This window comes from Geotrypetes seraphini, chromosome 7, assembly GCF_902459505.1.
Source record: "Geotrypetes seraphini chromosome 7, aGeoSer1.1, whole genome shotgun sequence".
Lineage (NCBI taxonomy): Eukaryota > Metazoa > Chordata > Amphibia > Gymnophiona > Dermophiidae > Geotrypetes > Geotrypetes seraphini.
In genome coordinates this window covers 134,172,503-134,187,900 of record NC_047090.1, presented here as the reverse complement: position 1 = coordinate 134,187,900, position 15,398 = coordinate 134,172,503, and the positions used below count along the sequence as shown (strand labels likewise).

Genomic DNA, 15,398 nt, shown 5'->3' with positions numbered 1-15,398 from the left:
CATCTTTCTAAAATTGCTGTTCCATTTGTACATGATATGCAGTTCTGCACCTGTTTTATTAGCAGAGCCCCTTGTAAAATAGAATGAAAATTCATGCCGTGAGCTAGATATTTGAATTTCCCTTGCCACATCATATCCATAATCTGCATGAAATGGCAACGTGCACCTCTATATATTTAACACCCCACCTGCCATCCGAGTCAGCAAGGTGCAATAGGGGGCAGAGTTACCTATTCATATTGTATTTAATTTTCAGTGTGCAGTAGCATAATATGAGATAGATTATTCTATCATCTGCTGTATAGATTCAGCTGGTATATGACTTAGTGGACACTGCAGAGTATTTATATGAGGGCCTCTGCAGTGGCCTCATCTGTCACAGATCCACACCCACCTGCTACAGGAAGAAGTCAATCATCATCTTCATTCCAATTCATTAGAACTGATTTCACTACAGGAAGAAACCAAGAGATATTCGGGTATTTTTGATTCTCAAAAAAGGATGGGATGCCTATGCCCCATTCTGAACTTTGAGACCTCTAAATTTTTTTTTAGCAAAGAAATTTGGGATGAATACTTTCTCCTTTCTTCTGCCTTATCTAAAGAGGAGAAATAGGCTCTCTCATTGGATATCAAAGATGCTTGCACACATCTTTGTTACAGATATCATCTCTGGTTCCTCTTTCTTTGAATCACTATAAATATGAGGCACCCATCTCTCAGCCTCTTTGGCCCCTAATGGTTTTATCAAATGGTATCAATCTCCCAGTTCCCAAGGAAGAGTGTCTAATTTTTGTCTGCCTCAGACTGACTCCTCAGAATGCTTCAGGGTTATTCAAAACAGAATGAAGAACAAAACTGAGAATATCATTATGCCTCTGTACAGATCCCTGATACAACTGCATTTTGAGTATTGTGTGCATACCTGATCACCTCATCTTAAAAAAGATACTGCGGACAAGAAAAGGTTCATACCATACTAGATCTGGACTCCAGACACCTTCCATCAGTGCCTTATGAGACTTTTAAGCTCCAGTTGGTAGGTTTCTGGCTTCCTATCATTTCTCCATTCATGAAAGGAATTCTCCATGTTAGAGCACCATTATAGAAGCTTCCAGTAATTTAGGATTTTAACGATGTCCTAACCTCACTTAGGAAAATGCCATTTAAATCAATGGAGTCTGCTTTGCTTAAATGCATCACCTGGGACGTACTCTAGCTAATAGTTCTGCTTTGGCTATAAACATGTGAACTTCAAGCCTTAGTGATACATGAACACTGATTTCATCATAACGGTGATTCTTTGATCTCATCCTGAATTCTTACCCAAAGTGATAACATCTTTCCATGTAGACAAGGAAATAGTGCTTCTAACTTTCTATACACTAAAAATTCAGCCGAAAAATCCTTCCACAGTCTGATCTGCAAATGGACTCTCTTACTATCTTGAAATAACTGAATCCTTCAGAAAGTATACATAACTCTTTTCTTCAAACCCCTTCCCCAACAGTACTAGCATCCAGTCACCAAACATACTCTTAACAAATAGGCTTATATCCTACCTTTTGTTCTGTTATGAACAAACAAGTGGTTCACTACTAAAGCAAAATCTTATCTGAGCTACTTCAGATAGTATGGCTCTGAAAAATGCTTTGCTGAATACTATTTGTAAAGCAGCAGCCTGGTCCTAGCTTCAAACCTCTATCTCACACTACTAATTGGATCAACCCAGAATTTTTTTTTATTTTTATTTTTTTTAAAGTAGTGTATTTGGTGATGCTATGCTGGTCAATGTAGCACCTCTCATGCTGTTTTTGTGCTGCCCCCCCAAAAAAAATACATAAAGAAATGAACAGTCCTGAATTTCGGAATCTCCCACTTGTGTGCCTGAACACCTGTTATAGGTCAGCAACAATGCTTTTTCCTTTTTTTCTTAAGCCATAGCTATGTGCAATCAGAAATGTGAATTCCTTGTCATCTGTATAGTATTGCATTCTTTGCTGTTCCTATAATGGGATGAGACATTAAATCTTTCTTCCTAGATTTTCATTATTACAATAGCCTTTACAGTTTTTTAAAAAATTGGCTGCTTTATTGTCCTGGCAGCTGAATTTTATTTGACTTGCTAGAGATGCAAGCATTTCAAAGTTAAAATTTTGAACTAAACAGCTGGGCTGTGGAGTTGGAGTTGGAGTCAGAAGCAATTTTTGGTGGAGCTGAAGTTGGCAAAAATGTACCGATTCTAACAACAACTTCAAAATAAAAACTTGGAACATTATAATATATGGTAAATTTATCATCTTAAACTTACACATATCTTTGTCCTGGATTCAAAATATTGGTAAATATACTGTAAGTTGTGTGTGTGTATAGTGTGTGTGTGTATATACACAGTATGTGTGTGTATATATTACACAAGAGTTGATTCTTAAGTCATGTAATTTTTTTCCCTTGAAAATGCATCAACACTGGAAATCTAATATATATGTTTGAAAGTGTGTGACATGTACTTCTTAATGTTGCCACCAAATGAGAGATGAGTGCAGCGGTGACATTTGAAACCATAGTTTTATTATGGCATACAGTGTGCAACATGAACAACAAAGTAGCAGCCCTTGTTCTGCCTTGGAGGAGGGAGATCTCCTAAAAGGAGATCATCATCACCCTGGTGAAGTAGGAAATAATCCTATAGCCAGGATCTGTCCACCAATGGATACACTGATTATGTATTCCCAGGGACTTCTGCTCAGGAGGGAAGGGTTAGGACAGTTGTAGTTGGTGATTTGATCATTAGGCATGTAGATAGCTGGGTGGCTGGTGGGCATGAGAATCACCTAGTTACTTGCCTGTCTGGTATGAAGGTGACAGACCTCATGCGTCACTTAGGATTTTAGATAGTGCTGGGGAGGAGCCGGCTGTCTTAGTACATGTTGGTATTAATGACAGGAAAATGTAGGAGGGAGGTTCTAGAAGCCAAATAAGGGTCTTGGGTAGAAAGCTGAAATCCAGATCCTCCAGGGAAGCATTTTCAGAAATGTTCCTCACTCTACGCGCAGGACCCAAGATGCAGGCAGAGCTCCAAAGTCTCAATGTGTGGTTGAGATGATGGTGCAGGGATGTGGAATTTAGATTTGTTAGGATCTGGGCAAGCTCCTGGGAAAGGGGGAGCTTATTCCAAAAGGATTGACTGCACCTTAACCAGGATGGAACCAGTCTGTGAGTGCTAACTTTTTAAAGATAGAGCAGCTTTTAAACTGAGATGGGGGGGAGAAAGCTGACAGTTGTCCAGGGTGGATGGTTCGGTGTAGAGTATCCTTGAAGGATATTATTGAAATGGGATATTTGGGGAGTCTACACAGGCAAAAGTAAGAACAAATCAATATAAAAAAACACACACACTTTCTTCAGGAGACGTGGGCATGATCCTGCTAACACAACCTCAATAATGTGGAGGAAAAAGACCTCATTGTTCACAGCACACCTCCTAAAAAGGACAAACCAATATAGTCAAGAGGGTTCACACTAATCATAGGTCAGAAAAAAACTCAAATTGATTAAGTTCAGATAGAAATTCCAGCAAAAGTGGTTCAGTGCCTTCCCAAAGCATAATATCATCATCTATGAATATGTTGGTAATACCTGGAGATATAATACATGGATATGTTGGTAATACCTGGAGATATATACAGCTCTTCGAGTAATGTCATATAGAGACATGCTATAGATGGAGCCACTGTGGCCCCCATTGCCGCTCCGTCGTCTGCAGTTAAATTTTGTCAGCAAAATTGAAATAGTTATTATATATAATCTATTCCACCATTGTTATTAACAGACTGTTTATCTGCAGACAAGTTTGTACGAGACAAAAAAAAAAGCTACCACATCACATGCTTCTCTTTGAGATTTGTTTGTATACAAAGCGATCACATCTATGGTTACCAACAATGCTTCAGAAATATGGTCCACCTGTATATTGAATAAAATATGTAGAATAAAACTGAATAACTGAATAAAATGTGTAGAATCTGAAGTGAAAGGCTGCTACTTTACCTCAGGTCCGATATAATTAAAAAAAACAAAAAAAGTGAATAAACTAAAAAAAAATTACATTGTATATTCCAAAACATATAACTTTTTATTCTAGTAATTAGTATTATAGCAGCATTTGCCAAATCAGAAATAAATCAGTTTGGACATATACAATGGAGAGAAAATACCTCATACCAACAGTGCCGGCATCTTTCTGTAAGCATGACGCAGTTTCTCTAAAGAGACTGCCAGAGCAGAGGGTTTTATACAAAAAGTATCTCTTTCTAGTAAGACCTTCCCCTGGCTATTAACTCACAGAGACCCAGTGTTGTAATATTACAACATCACATTTAAGGCTACAAAATAAACCCTCCCCCATTTTTTTTCTTTTTAAAACTTCATGTACATTACTAATAGAACCTATTGTTCAGTTCTGCAACACCATTGGATGGTTGAATGTGTAAATAGGTCTGTTTATCTGGCCATGAAGTCATACAACCCTGTTGCCTGCTTTGGAGTATATCATCTTGTTGTTTTGGACGGGATACATCAGGACTAAAGTAAGTAAAAAGCTTGAAATATTTTTTTATGTGATCATTAATATGTGTAGATCATGCAGATTTTATGACATCATTGAATATACTGATTTTAAGAGATTTAGAGCTGGTTATTTCTATGTTGTAATTTTACAACAGTGGGTCAAAGTGATAGCAAGGTTTTGTCTGCACTCCCCTGAGACCCAGTGTTGTAATATTACAACATCACATTTAAGGCTACAAAATAAACCCTCCCCCATTTTTTTTCTTTTTAAAACTTCATGTACATTACTAATAGAACCTATTGTTCAGTTCTGCAACACCATTGGATGGTTGAATGTGTAAATAGGTCTGTTTATCTGGCCATGAAGTCATACAACCCTGTTGCCTGCTTTGGAGTAATGATGTCCATTCCCTCTGCACACCACTGGAGTACTTTCAGAAGTTTGTGACAGAAGATATGATCAACGCTCTGGCAGATAACACAAATCAGTACAGTTTTCAGAAGAAAGGATCATCTATAAACACAAACACAAAGGAAATAGAGCAGATGATTGGCATGTATCTGAAGATGGGTCTTGTCCAAATGCCTGGAGTCCGTATGTACTGGGAAGCAGACACAAGATACAGTCCTGTCGCTGATGTAATGTCACGAAACAGATTCCAGTCTCTGTTGACATCATTACATTTTGTGAACAATCTAACCGTGTCTGAGATGGAACAAAAAAGTGACAAACTCTGGAAACTCAGACCATGGCTTGATGCTTTCAGAGAGAAATGCCTAAAAGTGGTCCCTGAAGAACATAACTCTGTTGATGAAATGATGATCCCTTTCAGGGGGAAATTCAGCAGCATCAAACAGTACATGCGTGGCAAGCCAAACCCATGGGGGTTCAAGCTGTGGGCAAGGACTGGAATCTCTGGTATACTTTGTGATTTTGATGTGTACCAAGGCAGTGTGAATGGAATACGGGCAAGATCTGAACTTGGACTATCAGGGGATGTTGTGATGAAACTTGCTTCCACACTTCCACATAGTCACAACTACAAGATCTATGCAGACAACTTTTTCACCAGCATCCCATTGATAGTTAGGCTGCTGGATTGTGGAATTCATTACACAGGAACAGCCAGACAAGTGCGCCTTCCAAACTGTAATCTTGAGGATGAGAAAAGCTTGAAGAAAAAGGGAAGAGGAAGCTTTGATGTCAGAGTGGAGTCAAATCACAACATTTGTGCTGTGAAATGGTTTGACAACAGACAGGTTACACTTGTGTCTTCCTTTGCTGGCCCACAACCAGTGGAGAAGATTCAACGCTGGGACAAAACTGCCAAAAGATTTGTTGAAGTTGAGAGGCCTTATATCGTGGCTGCCTATAACAAATTCATGGGCGGAGTGGATTTGTTAGACTCATTTGCAGCAAAATACAAGTTTCCACTGAAGTCCTACCGCTGGTACCTTTACATCTTCTGGCACACCATTAACCTAGCTGTGATCAATGCTTGGCTCCTGTACAAAAGGGACTGCAAAGCTTTGGATATCCCAAAGAAACAGATGCTAAACAGGAGAATGTTTCAGGCCCAGTTGGCATCTTCTCTTATCCTGATCGGAACGGCTGGGTCAGTGTCAAAGCGAGGGCGACCATCTGCAAGCCCAGTTTCATCAAGAGGGGGCACCTTGACTTCCCAAAAGAGGCAGTTTACAGATGATGGAGGTTCTTCAGCTGCCATGACAGCCAAAAAGTCAAATGCACACCCTCCAAAGGAAGTTTGCAAGGACATGATTGGACATTTTCCCATCAAAGCCGATAGAGGACGGTGCCGACACTGTGCAAAAGGCTATACCAACACACTTTGCAGGAAGTGCAATGTTCGCCTGTGCTTTTCAGAGCAAAATAACTGTTTTTGGAACTACCATAACTGAATAAATGAACAAATAAAACATGCACATATAGGGCTCGATTCACAAAACCGTGCTATGAAGATAGCACAAGTGCTATTTCATAGCGTGGCCGTTTTTACCCGTATTTGCGCTAACATGAAATTTTTTGTGCAAAAACACGAAATTTCTTGATTACCGCTGATAGAAGTCAATGGGCGCTTCACAGGGAAAAATTTGCGTTTTTATATGATACTCATTTTTTGTATTAAATTGATAATAAAAATTACTTTTTTCTTTATTATACTATTGTTGTTGTGTATATACATAAACTTAGGTGGGTCTTTATAAGCTGTAAAGTACAAATAAACTTTTAATTATTCCTTACATGTGTTCAGAGAGAGAGTGACACTATTGAAATTCTGCTACCTTACAGGCCCAGCGTTGCAATTTTACAACATCCTCCCCAAAAGTTACTAAAATGTCAAAATAAAATAAAAAAACACTGATTTAGGGATCACAAGCCTCCTATAACAACATGTGAACGTTCGAAAACATTTTTTTACATTTTTTTCTATATTTGGGTCTCTGGGGGTTAATGTACCACCCTACTGGATAAACCAAATGCCTATCTAACTCCCTCTTCTAGTCCATGCCTCCATTCTTCCCTGGGGGGGCCCTGGACAGGCATAGCATCTAGAACTTTCTTCTTCTTGAAGTTTCCATTCTTCACACGGGTACAGCATCACGTTATCAGTTCTTAGGTTCCCGGATGGAGTGTTTTTGCTGACTTGCATTTTCCTTTCAGCACTGTTCATTGTCTTTTTTTTTTTTCTTCAAAATTCTTTATTCATTTTTCCATCTTACATCAAGAACACAGTAATACTGTTCATTGTCTTTTCCAGCACTGGTTAGTGTCCTTGAGAAACTCTTCAAAGCAAGAAATCTACACACTCACATGCCACACATTAGCATCTCAGCATCTGAACTGAAACCAGTTTGCACAAGCCCGTGACTAACAATTTCAGCAAAATATAGAAATAGGTCTCACAACCTGTAAAAGTCTCCCATAGGCTCCTGTCATCCATCTCAAAACCCTGACATAGGATCTAGCCTTGCTAACACTCAGTTTCAAATAATGATCCACATACTGTGACAAAGGTTCCAGCAGTGAACCTCTACCCGAGACTATAGGTTGTCCCGGGGAATTCACCAAGGACTTATGAATTTTTGGTATAAAGTATATGTAAGGCATTACCAGAAACTGCTAGAATAGATGTTTATACTCTTTGTGAAATTAAACCCTTGTGTTTAGCTTTGGCTAATATATCTTCAATCTCTTGCTGCAAAATGTTAGTGGGATCTGAAACCAACAATCTATCGAATTCTTCATTTGCCAGCCGGGACAAAGCTTCCTGATGGTAGTCTGCTGAGTTCATAACCACTATGCTCTGTCCCTTGTCCGCCCTGCTGATAACAATGTTGTCATCTTCTCTGTTTCTAAAGTATTTCTTTAGTATTTCTTTGATGGTTAGATAAATTTGAATATGTTCTTGTCCCTTGTTGTCAGTGGTCTCAAACTTGCGGCCCGGGGGCCACATGCAGCCCGCTAGGGTCTATTTTGAGGCCCTCTGTATTTTCATCATAATCACAAAAGTAAAATAAAAGTTTCTTGATCATATGTCTCTAGCTATAAATGACAACATTATTATTAAGACTTAGCCAAAAGGAAAGATTTAGAAACTATAAAGAGTTTTACCTCATGCAAAATTGTCATTTCTTTAATAAGGCATTAACTATTTTTTTTTCTGAGGCCCTCCAAGTACCTACAAATCCAAAATGTGGCCCTGCAAAGGGTTTGAGTTTGAGACCACTGCTTGTTGTGGAAGGAATAAAACAGGGGAAACAAAACCACAACCACAAATACAAAAAGTAAAGAGTGGGATTGTCCTAATAAGACTGGTAAATACAATCTATTGCAAAAATGTCCTTTTATTCATCCAATAACTCATTGACTCTACATGTACATGTTTCGGCCAAACTGGCCTGCTTCAGGAGTCTTGAGAGTCTTCTAGATTATATCAAATGATGTTTTGAATAATATGCAAATTAGCAAGTCAGTGCTACGATAGAGAGTATTTTGCAACAGTGCATGAGGCTCAAATGAATCTTGGGCATGCTGGAGCAGTACTGCTCATTCAAATGCGACTACGGACAGATCGGGAGCTTCTGGAGGAACCCAGGATGAAAAATATTTATCATATGAAAACTGATTCTCTTCTACTCGCATATCCTGCTAAAAATAAGTTCTCAACCTCAATTGTCTTGAAGAACCATTGTAATTTGACTCGGACCTCATATTTGTCATACTTTGTTGAGGGGACAAATGATGATCCCAATTGCAATACCTCTTCTTCATCTGGGGGTCAGGACCCGGGTGGATAAATTAAAGATCCCACTTATTTTCATGAGCTCTTCTTCATTCATGGGCCTTTGGATTCCTGAGGGCCCAATTGTATTGTTAGCATTTGTATGCTTGGTTTAGTGAAACAGCTAACATTTATTACTTGTTAATAAAATGATTTCAAAAGTCATGTTTTTTGCTTCTCCCCTACCAGAGACCACTGCTCTTGTCTCTCATCTGGTGGCAACATTAAGAAGTACATGTCACATACTTTCTTTTTTTAAATTTTTATTTATAAATTTTCCATTCTTACAATATTTGAATCATACAAAATATTATTAGTTATTACATATCCAAAATATTATCATTAGTAATTCATAGTATTTAAAATATAATATGGTAAAGATTATACAATATCATATAAAATATAAATCCCTTCCCCTTTTTATATAATATGTTTCCATTAATTAATCAAATCCCACCCCATTCATATATAATTTTTATCATTGTGCTAAGAAACTAATCATTAGAATAATTTGTCAATGGTTGCCAAATTTTCTTGAAATTAAGAAGACTTCCCTGTTGTAACGCTAATATTTTTTCCATTTTATAAATATGACAGACAGAATTCCACCAGAACGTATAATTTAATTTGGTATAATCTTTCCAATTTTGAGTAATTTGTTGCATGGCGACTCCTGTTAGTATTAGTAATAGCTTATTATTATTTGTTGAAATCGGACTCTTAGTTCTCATTGCAGTGCCAAATAATATGGTGTCATATGAGAGTCCTACATGATTTTCTAGTAACTTATTAATTTGGGGCCAAATTGAATTCCAAAATGCATTTACACAGGGACAGAAAAAGATTAAATGATCTAACGTCCCTATTTCCAATTTACAATGCCAGCATCTATTAGATCTAGTACTATCTATTTTTTGCAGGCGCGTTGGGGTCCAGAACACTCTATGTAATAAAAACAACCATGTTTGATTCATAGATGCTGACCTTGTAGATCTTAATCTCCAGGACCAAAATCGTGGCCATTGAGATTCAGAAATTGTCTGACCAATCTCAATACTCCAAATATCCCTAAGACCTGTTTTCTTTTTTTTATTTAAAAATTCGTATATCAATTTGTACCATTTTGCGGGTTGGTGACCCAAAAAATCCGTTTGGAAACATAGAACCTGTAGACTGTATTGATTATTTAGATTTTTCCATTCAGGGAACCCTACCTGAATGGCCTGCTTCAATTGCATCCATTTAAAATATTGTGTTTTATTTAATCCAAATTTAATTTGCAATTGTGAAAAACTAAGCAGTGATCCTTCTGATATGACATCATTCAATGTTCTTATTCCTGCATTTATCCATTGTTTCCAGACGATTTTAAATCCGCCAATTCTAATCCTGGAGTTTATCCATATTGATTGATTTAGAGATTTAGCAATAGGTTCTGGTGATAGATTACTAATATATCTCAATGTTTTCCAAGTATCAAATAAAATTCTGTGGTCTTTGTATCTTTTAGGCATTGTTATAGTTATTAATTGTTCTGGATATAAAGGGAACAGGAGCCGCCATTCTAAATACAGCCAATCTGGTACATTTTCCAAAAGGTCTGGGAGGATCCAATACATACCCTGTCTTAAAATATAGGCTTGATGATACCTATAAAAATTTGGAAAATTTACCCCCCCTTCCATAATTGGTCTTTGTAATGATACTAAAGCGATTCTTGGTCTTTTCCCACACCAAACAAATTTTGTAAGAATATTATTAAGTTTTTTATAAAATGACCCCTGAAAAAATATTGGAATCATACTCATTTGGTAACAAACCACAGGCAATATCATCATTTTAATTGTTTGAATTCTTCCCCACCAAGAAAGATGTAATGGATTCCATTGCTCACACATTTCTGTTATTTTTTTCAATAAAAGTTTTTCATTCTCTTTGACTGTGTCTTCAATTGTATTTTTGATCATAATTCCTAAGTATTTTATTCCATCCTCTTTCCAAATAAATGAATATGGATCAAATAATCCTTTGGTACAATGAACATTAATTGGGAGGATTTCAGATTTATTCCAATTAATTTTATATCCAGAAAATGTACCGTATTTTTCTATTAAATTAAGCATACATGGAATAGTAGTTTCCGGTTCTCTTAAATATAATAATATATCATCTGCATATGCAGATAATTTAAATTCAAAACTGGTAAATGATATTCCCTTTATCTCCTTAGTTTTGTTTATTGCAATTAATAAAGGTTCTAGGACAATATCAAAAAGTAAAGGAGACAAAGGGCATCCTTGTCTAACTCCCCTATGCAAGTTAAATCTATTTGATAAATTATTGTTAATATATAATCTTGCTCCAGGAGAGCTATACAATGTCTGAATCATTTTAATAAAACCGGATCCTATACCAAACCATTGTAAAGCTTGGTATATAAAATTCCATTCCATTCTATCAAAGGCTTTTTCTGCATCTAAAGATATTAAAAAAACTGGATCATTTATATTTTTTGCTAAATTTAATGAGTGGAATGCTAATCTAGTATTATTTGAAGAATGTCTTTTAGCAATAAATCCTGTTTGATGTACATCAATAATGAAAGGAAGAGCTTTTGCCAATCTTAATGCTAATACTTTAGCCATTAATTTGTTATCCACATTCAATAATGAAATAGGCCTGTAATTTGATACAAGAGTAGGATCTTTGTTTGGTTTTAGTAAGACTATAATTATCGATTCTGCCATAGTACCAGAAATATTTTCATTCTTTATTTGATATTGATATAAATTTAACAGATGTGGTAATATAATATTTTGGAAAAATTTATAAAATTCAACAGTATACCCATCTCCACCTGGAGCGGATCCAACTCTAAGAGACTTCAATGCTGTTTCTAACTCTTTTAAAGATATAGGTTCTTCTAAACTTCCTTTTATATGATCTGGAATATTTGGTCCAATATATGAATTTAAAAAAGTTAATCCATCTTGTTCTTTATTTTTATAAGAATTGGAAGTATATAATTCTTTATAAAAATCAAGAAATTGTGTTATAATATCTTTTGTGTTGGTATGTGTGTTACCTTGTGTATCTTTGATTGCAATAATCTTAGATTTTCTTTTCTTTACTTTAAGAAAATTTGCTAATAATTTCCCCGCTTTATTTGAATTTCCATAATATTGTACTTGTTTATTGAAAATGTCTTTTCTCACAATTTGAGAAGAAATCTCATTATATTTAACTTTTAATTTTAATATTTCTTGTAATGTTTTATTTTCCCATTTCTCAATTAATTTATTTTCTAATAATTTAATTTGTTTTCCTATTTCAAAAAATTGTTTCTTTTTTTGTTTATTAATAAATGTTGAGTATGAGATAATATTTCCTCTCATAGTTGCTTTAAAAGCATCCCATAAGATCTCAGCATTAATAGTATCTGATTCATTAAATTGAAAGAATTCTTGCATTTTTATTTTAAAATCTTCAAGAAATTTTGAATCCGCTAGTAAATCATTATTAAATCTCCATATTGAATCAAAGTTTTCAATATCATAATTTTGAAGATTAATCCACACACCAGCATGATCTGAAATTATAATGGGATCAATTATTGCTTTTAGTACACGCTGCGCTATATTATTAGAAACAAATATATAATCAATTCGTGAAAAAGATTTATGGACCTGAGAACAAAAAGAAAATTCCTGTTCATTAAAATGAAGAATTCGCCATATATCTACTAAATCACAAGATAGTATCAAATTATCTAAGCCTAATGATTTCATGACTTTACTTGGTTTTTTATCCAATATCGGATCCATTACAGCATTGAAATCCCCTGCTACTATTAAATTAGATGTAGCCAGTGGTAAAAGTAATTGTTGAATTTGTTTAAAAAACTCCATTTGATTCGTATTAGGAGCATATAAATTGAATAAATTCAGGGTTGTATTTCCCAGAACCATTTCGATATGTACCCATCTTCCTAAGGGATCATAATTAATTAATTTAAAATCTGCATTACATTTTTTGTTTATTAGAACAGCCACTCCAGCTTTTTTCTTTAAAGCCGGTGCAAATAAACATTTAGAAATCCAACCTCCAGATAATTTTTTTGATTCAATTTCTGAAAGATGGGTCTCTTGAATGAAGTAAATGTCCGCATTTTGATTTTTAAGGAACGATAATAATTTCTTCTTCTTAATAGGATGATTTAAACCATTGACATTCAGGGAATACATTTTTATATCCATCTAATTAATAATTATGTTGTGACCAATATTCTATAATGATTTACAAGATTAGTTCCTAGCACATTCAATAAAAATTTATCTCCTATCCCCCCCAATATTTTCCCTCCCTCCCCACCCATTATCATATTCTGATTTGGAACACGCATTGGTCATGCAAAACCTATATCTCCATCCCCAGGCAACTAATAATTCATTATATTATTTAAAAACATATTTCTAAATTCAATATATTCTTTATACTTCCACCCTTATATAATTGTATATTATGTCCATTTAATCTATAAAATTTTATAAATTTACTGAGAATTATATATATTTGATTCATAAAATTAAATTCAATATCATGCATACATGTAATATAATACTCTGAATAAATAAACATATTACAAATATAGCTCTTATTCTCTATATATCTGTTATTCATCATGTAAATTAAATATATCCATTTTTATATAAATATTAATAATAATGCATTTCAATCATTTTCTTAGATCATCTTCATAATAAATTAATTTGAATGAATAATTGAATAAAATATACATTTTATATCAATAAATAAGTTGTATAATAAATTCATTTTTTTTTTTTTTTAATTATCTACCAATCAATTACTTAATTTCTTATTTTTCATAATAAGTTAATATGACTGAATAATTGAATTAAATAAAAATCTTATAGTAGACATCTATTTTATTAATTAATCCTGTCAATAATCAAATTATTTTCTTGTATATATTTCATAAAATTATAATTTTCTTACACAGAATTAAAATATTGTTTTTATAATAAATTAATATATTTCATTTTTATATCTTATTCTCAATATAGCAATAATAAATTTTCCTTTCAATATTTTTAATGATAATTTCATTGTAAATCATTTCATTGTTCATTAATTATAATAAGTTAATATGCTATATAATTGAATAAATTCTCTATTTTGATTAAAATATGTATTTTATATAAATTTTTAAATAAATAATTTATTTATTTATATTTTAATAATTAAAAAAAAAATTTTTTTTTTATATTTTATTTTATTTTTTTTTTTTTTATTAGTAATATTAATGATTGTGGATGCTAATATTTTATTAATAATTAATTTAATAAAATAATATTATATTATTGCATCCACTATATCAATAAATTATATTTCCAGTTAGTAACATTTCTTATGTCTTAATTTTTTTTTTTTAATAATCTTCTTTATTTTCCCTTTTTTCCATCTTCTTTCTTCTTTCTTCTTTCTTCAGCTGAATTATTCTGTTTTTTATGTAAACATAGGTTCTTTTTGTGTCAAAAATTCTTTCAGTTTTGCAGGGTCTTGAAAATATATGGATTTATTTCCACTGGATACTCTCATAGTGGATGGATAATATATTCCATATATGTATCCTTTTTCTTTCAGCTGCTGTCTGTATGTGAGGAATTGTTTTCTTATGTTTGCTGTATATTTAGCAAAATCCGGTACTAAAATCAGTTTTGATCCTTTATAATTCAAGTTTTTATTTGCTTTTGCCATTTTTAATATTTCTTGAGCTTGTTGATACCTTAACACCTTGAATATCAAAGGTCTTGGAGCAGCCTGGTTTACTGGCTTTCTTGTGGGGATTCTGTGGGCTCTTTCAATTTCTAACGGCCATTTTGAATTGAGCTGAAGCAGTTTAGGTAAAAGATTTTCCAAGAATTGTACAGGATCTCCCCCTTCAATATTTTCAGCCAGCCCCAAAATTCTGATGTTCTTTCTTTTTCCTCGGTTTTCAATGTCCACCAATTGATTTTTTAAAGCTGCTACTTCTTTTTTATCTTTGTCATATTCTTGTGTGAAGGATTCAAATTTCTCCATTTTTTCTTCCATCACTGTCATTCTCAGTCTTTCCGTTTGGATCTCTTGTTTCATGTTAAGAAGTTCTTCTTTAACTTCAGATATTTTATTGGCATTTTCAGTCAACATCAATTTTATTTTGAACAGTTCAGTCATTATATCAGACTTTTCAGTGAGTTCTTCAGTCTCCATCGGGAACGGCACACTCGATGGTGACAGGGGAGTTACTTTTGTTCTTTTTGCTGATATACCCGATGTTGAAGGTTTTTCAGCTTTCCCCTGCTTCATACTTGCCATTTCCGACGTTGTTTTATGTATTTTTAATAGCGATTTGAGAAAGTAGAAGTTTTATTTTTATTCCGTTTGTTGCCTGGATACGGGAGCGCTGCGGTTAGGCTGCCATATCGTGCGCGCTCCAAGCCACGCCCCCCCATGTCACATACT

At 34.2% G+C, this 15,398-nt stretch overlaps 1 protein-coding gene across 3 annotated transcripts in view; it reads left to right on the top strand.

The window, feature by feature from the left end:
• The window catches only part of MAP4K5 (mitogen-activated protein kinase kinase kinase kinase 5), a 293,565-nt gene that overhangs the window by 265,908 nt on the left and 12,259 nt on the right, over window positions 1–15,398 (top strand). The gene's annotated exons all lie outside the window — the stretch shown is intronic.